This window comes from Dendrobium catenatum, unplaced genomic scaffold, assembly GCF_001605985.2.
Source record: "Dendrobium catenatum unplaced genomic scaffold, ASM160598v2 fragScaff_scaffold_71, whole genome shotgun sequence".
NCBI classification, from domain to species: domain Eukaryota; kingdom Viridiplantae; phylum Streptophyta; class Magnoliopsida; order Asparagales; family Orchidaceae; genus Dendrobium; species Dendrobium catenatum.
In genome coordinates, this window is record NW_021318533.1 from 638,818 (window position 1) to 657,365 (window position 18,548).

Below are 18,548 nucleotides of genomic sequence, written 5' to 3' on the forward strand. Positions count from 1 at the left end.
TTGAAGGTTTTATAATATTTGGAAATAGATTAGTTACTACGACTAGAGATCTCAGAATGATCTTATAATTGGAGGGTTGTCCTCAGAGACATGCATGATTAATATGAAACTAAAAAATCATGAATTGGAGGAAATTTGATTGGGTTTCCCTGTGATAAAAACTCAGCCAAAAATGGTTTCAAAACTTAGGCTTTTGGCCTTATATTTGGTCTTAGGATTTTTTTGTTTGGATTAGATTTAAAACATGTTTAATTGAGTTTAAGTTTTTTATACCAATTAAAATCAAGTAAATTATTGGGATTGATATGAGTATGATTGAACTTTGATTGGAGGTTGTCTTAAGATTTGGGATTGGGAATTGAGTTGGGATTTGGATGGGAATTTGATCAAACACCTTGGCTAAAACTTGGATGAGATCTAAATAACTGACAGATGGATATTTATTAGCCTTTAGATTACCAAAGAAATATTTGGATTGGTCAGTATGACCTCATACAAAAATGAGGTCAGCATAAGAGAAAGAGTATAATTAACAAAAGTAAGAAGCTGATTAATTTCTCTAATAAGGCAAAAAAATAAGGATTACATGTACTATTGTTTGGCTTTATAATGCAATGAATACTTGAAGTGGAATCCACCTCAATCCAAATAATATTAATACCAAGAGAATTGCATATTTTAAAACCATTTTTTTTAGAAGAACCCATGAAGGGGCCTACACGTTAATATAAAAAAAATGATTACACGATCCTTAAAGGGAACTCAATCTCACAACTACTCCAAAGAGCTACAAAAATAAAGGAAAAAAAATCTACGAGATCGAGTTCCCTACTAAGCAAAGTATACATAAACCTAGGCATATTCTACGGTGCAAAAGAGCGAGCACCCAAAAAACCATGATGGTATAAAAAATAGTATTCATATCCAAAGTCCTCCTGAGCAACTGAACAACATGATCAGCTACATTGAAAGCACTATGCAAAAAAGGGTATTTGACAGAAAAATAATATAAGTAGTAGAAATAGAACAAAATTCGGTTATAGCACCAATGGATGTCTAAACAACCACCAAATTTAAGACAAACCAACCCATGAGTATTATGTCTCTTAATCCAACAACTGATAAATAGATAATACAGCTTAAAGATCATATCAATAAACCCATGCTAAGCAGTCAGAGAATAAACCAGAGGATCCTTGATCCTAATATCCAACCCAAACCAGATCAGCAAACCACCAAGAGCAAAGGGGAAATCCCAATCAAGAAATTTAAATAGCATGCTAATAGACTAGTAGTAGGTTTCAGGAAACCAAAAGCCCAGAACGTAGGAGCAAGGGAACAAAAACCCTCCTTCAACTTACACCAACACAGTTGAAATAGCAGGAAGATCCACCCAAAGGGAAACACATATCCTAAAGACCCCTAAAAGGCATCCAAACCAGCTAGGCAACATAACCAAAAAAATTGTACAAGGCCCTCACCTAGATTATGGATCACTTCAGCACACTCCTAGAAATACAAAATTGAGCACACTACAAGAACATAGCAGAAACTGCAAGGCAACCTCCAAACATATGCCTTCCATCCATATTGAACCAGCTAAAGCCACAATACCTCAAAATTCCCAGTAGCACACTCCAAAAATAACTGAGAGCAAATGTAGAAACCACAAGACAGCCTCCAAACATACTGACATAGACAAAACCATAAGGCCAACCCATAACAGCAAAAAGAAATGAACCTAATAGCATAATGCTCCAATAAAAGTAGGAAAAAAACAAGAGCACCCCAGTATATACGCTAACCAATCGAAAAAGAACATAAAGGCATAACAAGAATTCAACAAAAAAATAGCAACCCCAACCACCTTAGAGAATAACATAAGCAACACTAATTTTATCCAGATTTAAAAGACCCCTAACACGGAGAGGTAAATTAGAACTAAAGAAATCCTTCATGGAATCCAACCCACAGCCCAACCTTGCTATAGCATTAGCAGAAGAATTACCATCCACCTCAATAGCTAAAAAAGAGAAATTGAGCATGCTCAACCAATTCTGAATTTTCCTCCTCATGTAAAACAAATCAGAAGAGCAAATTTTTTACTTCCTCAAAATAAAAGACTGATAACATTAAGTAGAACAAACCTCCACCATAATATTAATGCAATCAAGAGAGAAGCACAACCTTAAACCAAAGAGGGTAGCAAAAGTGGTAGCAATATTAGCAATAAAGTTATAACGAGGACCAACAAAACCTAAAATACAATTACCATTGGAGTCCCTGATGACTCCACCACAGCCCGTTATAGTTTTTAGTGTAAACAACAGCTACATTCAACTTAAAGGACTTATCAAGAGGTTTTAACCAAAGGATACTTCTAGTAACATTATGACAAGTATCCATGTCAAGATTAATCCCAAAGTCAACAATAGCTATGTGAAAATTATTGAAACTCTTAGCAAAAATTAACTTAGTAGAAAAAACACTACAAGAAAATAGATAATTAGTGACCAACCAAATTGGTCACTAAAAATGTTAATTTTGACGCTAAAGCAAATAGCGACAAAAAATATTTGGGTCGCTAATTTGTCGCAGTAGCCTCGTTGCTGAGGCTTTTAGCGACCAAAGTTTTTTTTTTGGTTGCTAAATTAGTGACCACTAATTAATATTGGTCGCTATAATTGGACATATTAGCGACCATTTTTTTGGACGCTGATGAATATTTATTTGGATGTTATTTAGTAATTTTAATAATTAATTTTATTAATTACATTTTCCCTTTAGCGACCAAAATAAAGATTGGTTGCAAAATAATCAACCTAATAAATCACATGCCCCATTAATTTCATGAAGTTTTGATATATAATTATGGATATAAAAGTTATGATATTTTGTAAAAAAAATTATTATCCAATTATTATGCCTTGGTTATAACAATTAAGATCAATCCGTCACTCATTTATATTGCAATTAGTTAGATAAATTTCATAATAGAGAAATAACACATTTTATGAGCTTGAGGTAACAATAATAAAAAGCATAGAATCCAAAAAAATTATATTCAATCTCAGTATCATTGTCAAGAATTTTCTAGGAGAAAATAAAAGTTATATTCATTCACATGCTTTTACAAATACATCCATCAATTAACATAAAAAAATGTGATCTCAAAAATCATTAATCATAAAATCTTAATGTTTACAAAATGATAACATCTAGTTAACATAAAAATCTTTCATTAACTTTTATGCAAATAAATATAAAATTACAAAATCAGCTCTATCAAAGATAAATGAAAACATCAACCTATAATCACATTTAACAAAGCTTGTGCATTTAGAAGAGAAAAGCACTCCCTTCGAAACTGTGTTGCAGCTTTGAGGTTTCCAGTATCCTTTAATCACAGATCAATCAATTCCCTTCATGCGTAGGTTTGTCTTAAAAGATTAGAAGTTTTTGAGAAAAAGGAAAAGTGACACCCACACTAAGGGTATTTTGTGGAGAAAAATAGAAGTTCTAAGAGAAAAGCGGAAATTAACCTTATCAACAAAATTTTTCTGGTGAAAAACACATCTCCCTGTAAAATTTGATGTAAAAGATAATTGTTACACTCTAGTCGCGGAGGTCAACCACAGATTATTAAACCGGGGGGGGGGGGGGGGGACAACTTTTAACCATCATATTAATGCTTCATGAGCAAGGCGCATGGAAATATAGTCCAATACAATGATATTACTATTTTACTTCTTAAAAAACATAACAACATACTTATAAGGACATTTATGAAATTTCCTAAAACTTGAATAATAATTGGTAGGTCATGACTCATGAAGTTAAATAAGATCAGTTAGTTTGAGATATGATCCTTGCCCTCGTGGTATTAAATGCTTAATTTTCAAAATAGCTGCTTCCAGGAACATTCAATCAGCCAATATCTAAATGCATAAAGGAATCAAATATACCTTGAAAAAAAACTCTAAGATGATATGGATCTAGTTCAATGTGGGGGCTGACAAGAAGGAACCCCTCTAATGAGTCATGTAATGATAAATCGTTCTAATTTTGGTCTACATCAGCATGACAGTTATGCATATACAAGCTAAAAAACATGAAATGTAGCATATTGAAAGCTTCATAATCATAAAAAGTGAACATTCAAGTAATAAAGCAAAAAATAAAACCTCGCCAACGCCAAAAAATAAGAATGTATGTTTTGTATTGTCCCACCAACTAACTTCAATGCCGCAACAACTCCAGCTAGAACCACAGAAGCGGTCCCCTGCAATAATCAAACAAATCTCTGTTAAATAATTAAAGATTTGCAACAGTTTAATGATGAATATACAATCCAAATGTGTCCATCTTACCTGAATATCATCATTAAACACAAGATGAGTGGTTCCATACTTTGTAAGCAATTCAAATGCGTTATGATTAGCGAAGTCTTCAAACTGCATGACCATACACACATTGATTTAATAAGATTAAATATCAACATAAGAAGTACCTTACTTTGAGTAAAAACTTGAGCAAACCTGAATGAGAACTTTTTCCCCATAATTTTGCTTAACAGCGCGCATGAACTCATGGAGCAGTTCAGAATATTCCTAATCAGAAGAAAAGCAAGAGTTGGGCTTTGTTTGGGATGGCTTTTTATTGTTTCTTAAAATAGCTTTTTAGTATAAAATTTAAACTTTTTTACTAAAAAACTGTTTTAAGAAGAGACTTTGTTTGGGACGGCTTTTTTATTGCTTCTTGAAATAGTTTTTTAAGTATAAAAATTAAAATTTTTGTATTAGAAAGCTGCTTCAAGAAACAGTAAAAAAGCCGCCCCAAACGAAGCCTTAGTCCTGCATGGCAACTTTTAACTACTTTTATAGATATGGCATACCTTCCCAGTGGCATGCCTCTGCCTCAATCCAATATAGAACTCATCCTTCAGTAATTGCTCATTATTTGTCCCCACATCAATGGTGATAGGTAAGCACTGAAAAAATTGGCGCAAGAAACATTAACACATTTACTGAATTAGAAAAAAGATATTAGTAACTGCATATTATAATCAGTTAGAAGTTGACAAAGTTCAGGTTGATTAAGAGATGCTTACTGCAGATGGACGAATTCCTCCAAGAGCAGAATAAATTAATAGAGAGCTTGCCAACAGGAATCCCCATTCCCTGTTAAATTTAAGGCTTTTTTTCCATTTTTTTAATATACAATTTATAAGCATTTTGATAGGAAAAACTTGAGTTCGCAAGCAACCATAAGAGAAATACTTGAGTTTGCGAGCAAACCTAACCACAATTGGTGAAAACAAGGAACAAAATCGCTTTTTACAGCAGAAAATCAGTAACGAACAAATAGAAAACTGGGAGAAAATGAAGGATTCTACTAGTAGAGGCAGGAAAACAGCAAAAGATACACATTTCTTTAATTCGAGAGGAAGAAACAACTCGCTGATTCTCAAGCCAAGCCTAGAGCCCAATAACACAAACTCTAGATTTCCAATTCCTTTCAAATTCAAGATGAAACCCTAATTCTATCATTAGCCCAAATTAAAGCAAAAGAAGACATACAAAATCCCTAAACATCCCTCTAATTCAAATTTCCCTCCTAAACACCCATTACATTAATTGCTTGGGCCCACCAGGCCATCTGCCCCCCTCCCTTGGTTCCACCCTCCCCCTAGGCCGGCGGCAGTACACCTTAACCGGTCTAGGTTGGATCGGTTCAATCAGCCTAACACATTTACTAAACTATTATTATTATGCAAAACATGGTTAAACAAACTTGACCTGGCAACCAAGGTCTCCAAGGCCCAATATACACTCACCATCAGTGACCACAATAACCTGAATTCTCCTCTCTGGCCAGTTCTTCAAAACTTCTAAGATCTTACCTCTGCAAACCCCAACAGATTCATTAACATAAATAAAAAAGATACCCTCAAAAAAGAAAGCAACAAGACCATGTAACCTCATACTTTTCCTTCAAACTGATGTAAAAACCTTGTGGACGCCTAAAGATACCACCGTATTTCTGACAAGCCTCCCCAACAATTGGTGTATAAACAACAGGTAAAAACTCTTCAACGTTCTCAATAAGAAGTTTGTAGAAAAGCTTCTCATTTCTCTCCTGCAAAAGTGAAGGTAAGACAAAAGTAAGACCAAACAAAGCATCATTAGCAAGATTAAAGGTATCCTGAAACAATTATAAAAAGAACCTGAAGATCCATCATTTCCATGTATCGCTGCAGTGCAACTTGATACTAACGAAGATTGTGAATAAGTTTCATTTCCTTAGGAATTAATAAAAATTTGAAATTTAGTAACAATCTCAAATAATTGCTTTTAAGTTCAGACAAATGAAAGAACCTGAAGCTCCTAACTAATGCAAATGGGAGGTAAGAGTCCTCTTAAGCAGTGTGCATCTCTTTCTTTCTAACTGAAGGCAAGTCCTTTATTATGATGGGGATCCCTCAACAAAGAGTAACCACTAGGTTACAAAAAAGGAAAAAAAATGCTCAATGCAATCAGATGGTATAAAAACCAAATACAACCAAAACAACACCTATCACTTTGGATTTCATTGACTGGAAAAATGTGCTTCAATCACAAGTGCAGGTTTTCTAAGAAACATAAATAATGGAGAAAAAACCAGTCTTTTTCTTGATGTGAATAACAAAAAGATTTAATTAAAGTCATCATCATCAGAAACCTAGTCCCAACAATTCAGCACCCACTTTATGAATCCCCTAGATTCATTACTTCTAATTGTTACTCATAACTCTATTATGCATAAATCATTTTGTACAACAACCACCTAAGGCTTCATTTGGGACGGCTTTCTTACTGCTTCTTAAAGCAACTTTCTAGTATTAATAATAGAAAGCTGCTTTAAGAAGCAGTAAAAAAGCCGTCCCAAACAAAGCCTAAGTTTTAATCAACCCATTTTTTTCCTAAACATTTAATATCAATGCTATCTACCTGCATTATTGATGTAACTTTACAAATCAACTTCAAATGCCGAGATAAAGTCTACTTCTCACTACCTTTTTATCAATATATGCAACTACTGCTCTCTCTTTTATATAATATATTCTCACTTTATAATTCCTAATTTTACCACTTGCATCTTTATCATTCTCATTTCCTTCATATTCACAGTGGTTATTAGTGGCTTCTGGCTTACCTTTCATCAAACACTAATAAGAATCATACAACATAGTCCATATAATTTCAATGGATAAAATCAATCATGAAGTCTCCATAACAATCCCATATTATTTTGTTCAGAATATTCTTACAACTCTATTTTAAATTTTTAATTTAAACTTAAGAACTCATGCCCTCATCTCTAGTAATATCATTGTTGGCACACCTGATAAGTTACCATTAGAGCTAATGCCTAGGGGTGTAAGTTGGTGGGCGACGGAGGTCGAAAAGATCATAGTCAAGTGAAGGAGGTCAGAAGGACCGTATTCGGGCAGCAACTGTCGAGGAAACTATAGTGGGGTGATAGTGGTTGGGGTCGAAAAGATCGTAGTTAGGTGACAGGGCTGGAAAGACCGTACTTTAGCGACGGCGGTCAAGGAGATCGTAGTTAAGAGATGTTGGTCGGATAGACCATAGGAGACGGGCAATAGAGATCAAAAAGACCACAATCAGGTGATGATGGTTGGAAGGACCGTTGTTGATGGACGACAAAGGTCGAAAAGACCGCAGTTAGGTGATGGTGGTTGAAGGACCAAAGTCGGCGGGCGATGGGGGTCAAAAAAACCGTAGTTGGCAAACGACGATATTTGGTAGAAGATCCGGCGTCGATAGCATTTAGGAAGAGTTCCGGCAATAGTTGAAGAATAGACGAAAGCCTGACGATAGCTGGTGATAGGGCAGAAATACGGCGGTAGCCGACAAACGGCCGAGAGTCCAGCAATGATTGGTGGTCTGGAAAAGATCCGGCAGTGGTCGACGGCAAGGGAGCTAAGTTTTGTCATTAATGCTCTGAAGCTTCCAAATATACTTTAGACATTTGATTTGGGCTCGGATTGGATTAAAATTGATGTTGTTCGATTCATCTCATTGAGATATTCAATTTGACTATACGCTTGCTGAATTGGAGATTAGATGGTCCCGATTTTAATTTTTGAAGCCAATCTTATTTTTGCATTGAGATTCATGCCCGATCAAGACAAATGTTTGGTGACATATCAATTATATTAGTTTTTGTTGAATCGATTGAACTTTGCAGCAGTTGTTAACTTGATGAATAAAATCAATTTTTTTTAAAGTCTTAGTAGCGACCCAAAGACCTTAGTTTTACATTCTTCATTTTACTGATGTTTCACACATTTTAGTAATCTTGGGCCTTTGCTTAGTTGACAAACACTTGAGTCCTTGACCAAGATTATCTTTAAGCTAATCGGTGCTGGGTCAAGAAGACTTAATAATCCTATATTTTGAGGGTGTAGGAAATGACTCGAGATGCATTATAATACCTTATTGTCTTTCTCAAGGGACTCAAAGTGAACCTCCTTTTGGTACAGTATCCCAAGTCAGACATGATGTAGTCTAGATCACTCCTACTTACAGACTTTTAAAGGTCAACACCTCTACCTATTCAATTTCTTCTGGAGATCTTAGCTATCTCAATAGAATCCTTAAGGACAACTTTTACTAAGAAACTTTGACTCTATTTGCCCAGGTCTGCACAATCCTTGGTCTGTATTGTTGGGTTAATAATGAGGCTTGATTCCTGACCCATCCATGAATCTAAAGTATTTAATACTCTCTTTATCGATTACTTTGCACCAAAGTGATTCTGCTTGGTGAAGAGCAAAGTTATGAAAAAAAGAATAACATGTAGATCAAGCAGTAAACACGAATGCTTTGCTTAAGGACTCCGCTAATAGACCCACAACTAATACCAAGTAAACAACCTTTCATAGCCGAAAGCAACATTTCAGCAATTAACTCGAACTCCATCAAATGCATATAGCTATTTGCTTAAGAACTCATAGTCATCAGATCTTATGACCAATTTAGTAAAGAAACCCATATCCAACGAGACGTAGCAAAGTGGAGAGAAAGCTCAATCTTATCATTATCACATCAATTCTTTGCTTCCACGGATTTTTTTTTACCTTCTTACACGCATAAAAAATTATAAATCAATCAAAGAACTTTTCAAGCCCAAACTCAAAGAGATCAAAATCAGACAACATGCTGCCCTTTAGAATGAGAGATCTATATGGAAGTTTCAGCACAATTTGTTTTATCACTACACACAGTAATTATTAAGCAAGCCATGACATCCCTATGATCATCTATTTCTCATATTTTGAGAAAAAAGAAAGCAAAGAGAGGGAGATCGTTACCTTTATAGCAATGAAGTTCCTTCTCAACTAGAGGAAGAAGAGAGCAAGGCTACAGCTTCCTAGGGGTTTCGGTTCTATTTCAATCCTGTGGGAGAGTGGAGATCGGTTGTTGGAAACGGCCACCTAGGGTAAGAGTCGGTCGAGGAGCAAGATTGGCTTCGGGCTGGCTCCCTTGGAGCGAAACCAAGAGTGGGAGATAAGCTGGGCTCGTTCCTAGGGTTGGTGGATCGAGATACGTCGGAGACCGGCGAGAGAGAGGTGCGGCTGACCTTGGGGTAGTGCAAAGCAAAGGTAGCCGGGCTGTGGAAGACGTGCGAACCAGGAGGTTTCCGCCTGGAGCCCCTAGCCAACCGAGGAGATGGTTATTGCGAATCAAACAGAATGAGATAGAGAGGAGGGGGGCATTGCACAACTAAAGGGAGACGGTTCCACCTGGGGAATTCTTGCGAACCGAGATAGAGCGGCGAGCCTTGCGAACTGGGAAGAGGCGAAGCCAGGAGGTTTTTTGCGAACTGCCCAGAAGACGAGGCTGCTTTCACAAATACAGGGGAGCGGGAGATTGTGGGAGTCTGAACCGACTCTAATCAAATCTAAAATTGATTTATTCAAATTGATGACTAAATCGACAACTGCGATATATGGATTTATTTAAAAACAATTTGAGTTGATTATTCTAATCGTGATTATAATCTATTTAATCAAATTAAATTTACTTAATATAAAGTTTAATGAATATTTATTTCAATTTTATTTTATTGATTTGAAAAGGTTGATTTAATCAATTTATTCGAATTAATGTTGATTTGATTTTAATAGGTTTGAAACGAGTTTAATTTAGATTTAATCGAAGTTGTCATTTGTTAAATCAAATTTGCGTCGAGCAAATTTTATTTGAATTTGTGATTATTTAGGTCGAGTCAAAAGGTTGAGTCGATGCTACGGCGTTGGATATTCACTTAAGGAAAATCCTAAAGATGACGTCTACACTAGGCTACGAAGACCTAGGTACTAGTGATTGATTCCAGGTAAATTGACATCGAATAATGAGGTCAACAATAAAATGTTAATGATATTTTAAGAATGCATTATGTACACAATTAAAAAGAATAATTAGTCACTAAAATGACATGTATATATTTGTGAAAAACAAATCTCTATACTTTTAGTGACAAAATTAGCAGCCAATTTTTCTTTTTGGTGGCTAATATCTAGATTCCTTATTATTTAGAGGCCACACTTACTTTTGGTCGCTAAAAGATATCTTTAGCGGCCAAATTTTTTTTATCTCTAATTTTTTTGTCTCTATTGACCCATTTTCTTGTAGTAATGGTCCCTAATTTTATCTTTAACATTTTGAATAATCCTATGATGATTCGTAGCCACACAATTAAAACAAGAATTATTCCTATCCAACCATAAAAACTAAAGGATAAGAGAGGGGATAACATTCTTGATATGGCTGTTATAATTAACAAACCTGCAATTAAATAAAGCATTAATATAAAACTTAGCATTAGAGCATTTTAAGTGAAACATATCCTCAAAATAAGTCTAGGTATTAAAAGTAAGGACCAAAAATAAAGACATGATGCATATTGTCAATATGATAATAACATTAGCATTTAGAGGGAAGAATGAATCCACATTTAATCAAATTTTCATCCATAGGGATGAAATTATGTAAAATATGCCAAACTAAAATAGAAAGTGTAGAAGGAATGCTTTTGTGCCAAATCATTTTAAAAATCTTAGAAACCTCTTTCTTAGCTGTGAAGGAATGCTAGGCATCCTTTAAAGAAAAGTTACCATCTTTAGTTAAGGCGCAAAGCTGAACCTCAAGAGAATTCATATTTAAAGGGATCTACAAAATTTGTTGAGTGATAAAATTAGGTAACACAATAGAAAGCTTCTCAATATCCCAACACTTATCATTGAAAAAATAATTAACCTTCACAGAAGCATTGGAAGAAGTATTAATAATAGAATCAATGGATTTGCCTCCCAACTAATGGTCCCAACAGATAGACGGTTCAACTGCCCATTTCACTACATAAAGATGATCCCAAACATTGGAATTATCTTTACAAAGACAACACGTGGTGGGATGCTTTTCCCCACAATACTTAGCATTCATAAATTTAGCCCAAAGGCTCAAGTTAGCACGAAAATTATACCATAACTTAAAAGAAAAAGAATAAGCCAAATCTTTCAACGACTTACACCCCAAAGCCCCTTCATCCAAAGTACCACAACATTTATTCCAGGAAGTCCAATGGATTTTAGAACTGCTACTAGCACCTTTCCAAAAAAAAATTATTAATATTTTTTTTAATCCTATTACACACAGCCTGTGTAGGAAGCAAAGTTTGAAAGCTATAAACAGGGATAGAGAAAAGCACACTCCTAAAAAGGGTTGACCTGCCACCAAAACTAAGAAAGTTAGACTCCCAAGATAAGAGTCCATTTTGCACAACCGAATTTAAATTATCAAAAAGAAAAGATTTCTTCATACCCTTATAAAGAGGCACACCAAGATACTTTAAAGGTAAACAAACATGATTGAAACCAGTTAAATTCTTAATAGCCATAATGTGATCCAAAGGAACTTTCTTAGCATAAATAAAACCACATTTATGTTTATTAAGCGCAAGGCCACTTTCCAGTTAAAATTATTGAAAAAAACATCAATAATTTATGAATCCTATTTAAAGAGTGTCATCCATTAATAAATAAATTTAAAACAAATCAGTTTACATAATAAAAGTTTTGCCATATAATCTTATTACCTTTAATTTCCCTAATTAAATAACTTTCCATATTTGATAATAATTAAGGAAAATGAAGGTTATACAATTTTTTTAATAAAGAAATCTTATAGATTTCTATATCAAGATTAATATATAATTAATAGATGTTTAGATAGTGAGCAAATCAAATCATGCAAGAAGATATTAGTGGACCACTAACATACACCTTTGATAATATAAAGTTTTTCAAGTTGTCCATCTTGGTCCATCTTAATCTCAACATTTAATTGAACTTGAGTTGTGCAATGTAAATCACATAAGTAATTATAATGCACATCATTACACCTGAAATACTTAGCACAAAAGTTAGAGCATCCAAGCAAATATTTGTTATCATCAAAATCTCTAAAATAGGTCATGAGGTAGATATTATCAACAGAGTATACTCAACATTCATCTCAAAAATAGTGTTCTTAATTTCCTCAAAAGTAGGATATCTATTAAGAACCATGTTATCATTATGATTAATGACATGAGGAATTATATTATGATTATCAATATGAACATGAGAGAAATTTTGATTAAACAAACTTTTAAGTTGCTCCACCCCATTATTAGCAATTTCTTCAGGATCTTCAGTGAATGAAACATTAGTACAAGCAATTTTATAAATCCAATTTCTAACTCTTTTCCTCTTAACTAAAGCATGAAAATACTTAGTATTATTATCACCTTCAATAACATGCTTATAAGCCACTTTTTGTTTCCAAAAAGCTTACTCTTGAGCTTGTAAGTTAAAAAGATAATTTTTGGCAATTTGAAGAAGAGTCAAGTTTTCATCAGAAGGAAGAAGTTGATAAGTATTCTTGGGAAAGTTAACTTTCTCGTCAACATTGACAATATTAGATAAAACATTTTTAAAAGCATTAAGATTCTACCAAGTAATTTTATTCTTCAATCTTTTCAACTTAAGCCACAATCTATTCATACCAAAAATAGAATTGTCTACGTGAAACAGAGCTTGCCAATTTTTCTAGATCATATTAATGAAAGAATTATTAAGATGCCACATATTTTAAAATATGAAGTTTGAAGCATGGATATCGTATCTCAAATTAATGGTAGTAAGCATATGGGAATGATTAGAAAGAGTTCTACTAAGGTGTTCAACATGAGTGGAAGTAAAGGAATTCATCCAACTATCATTAAAGAGCACATAGTCTAAATGCTGCAAGAGATTACCATGATTCCAAGTGAAAGTGCTACCCATATAGCCAATATCAATGAGGGTACAATCTAATATCATGTTATTAAAATCCTACATTGATTGAATAATCAGGTTCGACTCTGCAAGCCTTTCAGTAGGGTTTGAAATAGTATTAAAGTCACCATCCACTAGCCAGGGAAAATTCACAACACTATGACATTAAATAAGCAGATCCCACAAGGTCCTTCTTAATTAGAGAAGAGGCCACATAAACAATGGAAGCAATGCATTTATAATGCATAAAATCAATATTACAATGCATGACCCAAAATATCAATAACTATATGATCCTTACAAACAACCCATATCTTGTTAGAATTATTAGCCACAACATGATTAAAACACATAATTCTAGTTGTATTATCCAACATAACATGGGATATAAGAGGCTCAATCAAAATAATCAAAGACATATTATGAATATGACATAAATTTTTAACTTTAATTCTACCAGAAGGACAACCAATCCTAATATTCCAAATCAAAGGCTTAAACATTAGAGTGAAGTTGAGAAGTTTGAGATCGTGTGTTTCTGAGGAATTGAACTATAATATTTTTATTTTTCTTACTTTTTCTAGATTGCACATGAGTACAGTCATTTTCCTCATCATCAATACCTTTAATAACATTATCCAACAGTTTATTATTATTAATAGAAACAATAATTTGAAGTAGACTTTTAAAGTTTTTATGACCCTTTCACAAATTAATAGCATGATTAAATGTGTCTTCCTCACATCGTCATGAGCAAGTTCTTTGTATTCCAAGTTATGATCCCCAATTTCATGTCCATTAGAAATAGCATTAGTACTATCCATATTAACATTACCAATATTATTTAGAACTAAATTAAAGTCAGATAAATTCTTATTAGTAAAACATGGTAATTGCAAACAAGTTAAAGTTTTATTGTGCTCAACAACCATAACGTCAATTTGTTCAGCAATATTGATCAAATCAGAAGCTTCTATAAATTACTTTATGTTAGGAACTTCTTCCACCTGGAGAACCATTCCACCCACATTGCTATTCTCATTCACTGGATTGCTTTTCAGTGGTAAATGATAATCTTGTTCCACATTCTCCTCTAAAGAAGGAAGAGGAGAATCAACTTTCCCTTTAGACTCTTTAGTAAAAAAATTTTACACATGAAGGTTGAGATGCAAATGCAAACATTCCATATTTCTATGACCATGCATTCTACAATGATCACAAGATATTAGAAAGTTATCAAATTCAACTTTTTTAATATAACCACAATGCTTGGGCCCAAGCCAACTATCTTTGGGATGCTTCTTGGAGACATCCATTTCAACCAGAATATGTGCAATAGATGGCCTTGAGCTGTAGCCTGATCAGTTTGAAGAGGTCTACCAAAAACTATTTCTAAATCAAATAATATTTGGGTGTTAAACAAATGCAATCTCAAGTTTGAAAAAGACACCTACAAGGGCTATAAGTGATTCTTCCTTAACATCAAATGAAGGAATCCATTTTAGTAAACACATTTGGAACCCTTGAATATAGTAAGATCTAAGGGTAAATAGCCTAATATAATCCAAATAATTAGAAGGTTGAATGGTGATATGCCTTGGATCAACAAGGCTAACGAAAAATGTACTAAATAATTTTAAGCTAACAAAAAATTTATGAATAATGTCAACATTAGTGCGATGGAGAATGACCTTTCGAACAAATGCAAACTGAAAAGGTGCAAAAAGTTTATAAATCATAGATTGATCAAAAAAATTAGAGATGAAAGTCCCTTGAAGGACATATGCACCATATCCAACTTGAACAATGAATTAGTGGAGTTACCTGCAACCACATCTTTAAAAGCATGTGAAGAAGCATTTTCCAAACTACCATTACTAATCTCAGATTTGCAAAGATCAACTAGCATACTAGAAGTCTAAGGGTTTGATGGTGAAAATGTCACCATCCAACAAAAAATAGAAATGTGAAAGAAAATGCAACAGTTAGAAGGACAAAATAAAAATGGAGTTAAACTGAAATTAAAGAACAAGCTCAAAAATTATAATGGGGACTTTTCCATTGAAGTTCTTTAAATTTAGGGTGGAATGAAATTAATTTCATATATATTTATGTTTAATTTTAATTTATAATGAATTTTTGGAAAGCCTAGGTCATTTATGGGTGGGAATTTGGGTTCACTAATAAACTGGCCAAATGAACTCCAAACTTCTTAAAATTTAATCCCTAGGTAAATTAAGATCAAAAGCTCAAACACAAGAAGTTTAAAGTCATCAAAATCTTTTTAGGGTTCAAAATTAAATTTAAAAATAAATGTACCTATACTTTAGAAATTTTATTTTTGGAGATCTAGATAATGGATGGGGGTGAAATCAATGGCAAACTAACCCTTAGATAGTACGCTAGCACACCAAAAATAGTCATGAATTAATTCTCTATGGAATGTAATTTTTGAATTTTTAAAGATGTAGGTCTGGATATGACCAATACCCTTGTAAATTTGAATCATGCAAATTTACTCATAAAACAACCCTAAGAAACTTCTGGTAGGCCAAGGGCATGCAATAATATTACCAATCCATGTCTGAGATCAATTGGATGAGTGTAAAAAAAATTATCAAAAAATATTATATAAATAAAGTTAAATTACTCATTTTCCTCTCATTAAATTGACTTGATTTTATTTTAAAAGTGAAGCCTTGCAACATCTTCTTTTGGCAGGATAAATGGTTAGGGGGTTTCTCTTTTGCTAGTTTATTGAATACCCATTCCACTTCTACTTACAAATTAATTCACTTTATTCATGATGGTATGTGGAATTTGGATTTACTTAATGATATTGTTCCTCGGAATATTATTAATATTATTCTTAAAATTCCTCTACAATTGGATAAAGAGGATTGCATAATGTTCACTCAGGCTAATGATGACAAGTTTGCTATTAAACTAGTTTGGAATTCTATTAGGTAATCTTATACTAAGTCTATGCTTTACTTGTCCATATAGCATCATGCTATTCCATCTTCTTACTCTATTATAGTGTGAACAATTTTGCATAATTAATTACCCATTGACTCTATCTTGATGGAAAGAGATTTTTATATGGTTTTGAAATGTCAATATTGTTATCATATTTAAAATCTCAATCATGTTTTTGCTCAAGGTCCAACATCTCTTGAGGTTTGGTTACACTTTAATAATTTTTTTAATGCTCCAATTTATACTAACTATAATTCCATCACAGTTATTTTTCATAGTTGGTTTACTAATAAAGATCTTATTCGTAATGTCTCACCTCTCATTATTTGTTGGTATCTTTGGATGAGTAGAAATGAAGTGAATCATGATTAAGGAGTATTATTGTCAAAATTAAAGAAAAAATTTTATGCTTTTTTTAGTAACTTGCTTAATTTAGATTCATTAGAAGGTCACTTTAGTATTTTAGCTGATTTTGGTATTTCTCCTCATTATACATCCCATGTTTTTAAGGAGATAATTATGAGATGTCTTAAACTAAACCTTGATGGTTTAAAATGAACACTTATGCATCTTTCAACAACTCCAATGCGAGTTGTCGGGGACTAATCCGAGACTTCAATGGCCATGTTATTATTTCTTTTGTGGGGCCTAGAACATCCACTAATGCTATTATGGATGAGATTAAAGCACTTCAATTTTGTTTACATTTGTACATTTTTTAGGAATCACTATTCTATAGATTAAAGTTGACACTATCCTTCTTATTCCATATATTAATGGTAAAATGATGTCAAACCATTCCTATTTATATATGATTAAGGATATCATGCATTGGTTTTCTTTCATTACTTATTTTATTTCTAATGTTTATGGAAAGGAAATGTGGTGACAAGCTTTTTAGCTAATATGGGTTATAAACTATTTAACTTTATTTAATTCATTAGGATTTTATTACCTGACAAATTGAAGGGACTGGTTAGCATGGAAAGTGTTAGGCTTCCTTATGTTCATCAAACCTAATGGATTATGTGTTTGACTGGCTTTTTCTTTGGAGGTTTTGATTACTTCTTGTTTCCTGTTTTGGTGTTGGGTGATCTTGGCATTTTTGTTGGCCTATTTTTACTATTTCCTTGTTGGTGTTGTTGGTGACATCCGGAAGGTTTGTTGCAGCTTTCTTTGTTTCCTCTCTTCTAATGTTTTACATAAAGGAAATGTGGTTAAAATTTTTTAGCTTATATAGGTTATAAACTATTTAACTTTATTTAATTTGTTAGCATTTTAGTACCTGACAAATTGAAGGGATTGGTTAGCTTGGAAAGTATTAGGCTGCCTTATGTTCATAAAACCTAATGGATTCTATGTTTGACCTGTGTTTTCTTTGGAGTTTTTGATTTCTTCTTGTTGCCTATTTTGGTGTGGGTGATCTTAGCCTTTTTGTTGGCCTACTTAGTCTATTACATTGTTGGTGTTGTTGGTGACATCTGGAAGGTCTGTTGCAGCTTGCTTTGTTTCCTCTCTTATAATGTTTTATGCAAAGGAAATGTGGTGACAAATTTTTTAGTTAATATGGGTTATAAACTATTTAACTTTATTTAGTTTGTTAGCATTTTATTACCTGACAATTTGAAGGGATTGGTTAGCTTGGAAAGTATTAGGCTGCCTTAGGTTCATCAAACCAAGTGGATTCTGTGTTTGACTTGCTTTTTATCTGGAGATTTGGATTACTTCTTGTTGCCTATTTTGGTGTGGGTGATCTTGGCCTTTTTGTTGGCTTGTTTTTGCTATTACCTTGTTGGTGTTCTTGGTGACCTCTGCAAGGTTTGTTGCAGCTTGCTTTGTTTCCTCTCTTGTAGTCATTATATATCTTTTATGTTATTTATCATAACTAATTATGAGAAGTGCTGGAATCCTTTCAATATCATTATTTCCTCTCATGATATTCAATTGCATTACTTTATTATTCCTTTCTATGGATTGTTTTACTTTATTATTTCTTTTACTATTGATAATACTTTTATCATGTTACTTTTATTTATTGTTTTTTAAGTCCTTCAGTCCTATTTTGTAGGTTTTTGGATACTTGTTCCTTTTAAACTATTCTTATACTTTCTTTTGGGAGGATTATCCAAATCATCTAATAAACTGTAAACTTAAACCAAAAATTTAATTCCTGATCTAAATT

General features: G+C 33.3%; 1 pseudogene; it reads right to left on the reverse strand.

The window, feature by feature from the left end:
• Positions 1 to 1,532: 1,532 nt before the first annotated feature.
• Positions 1,533 to 15,296, reverse strand: LOC110097046 (annotated as a pseudogene).
• Positions 15,297 to 18,548: the final 3,252 nt, after the last annotated feature.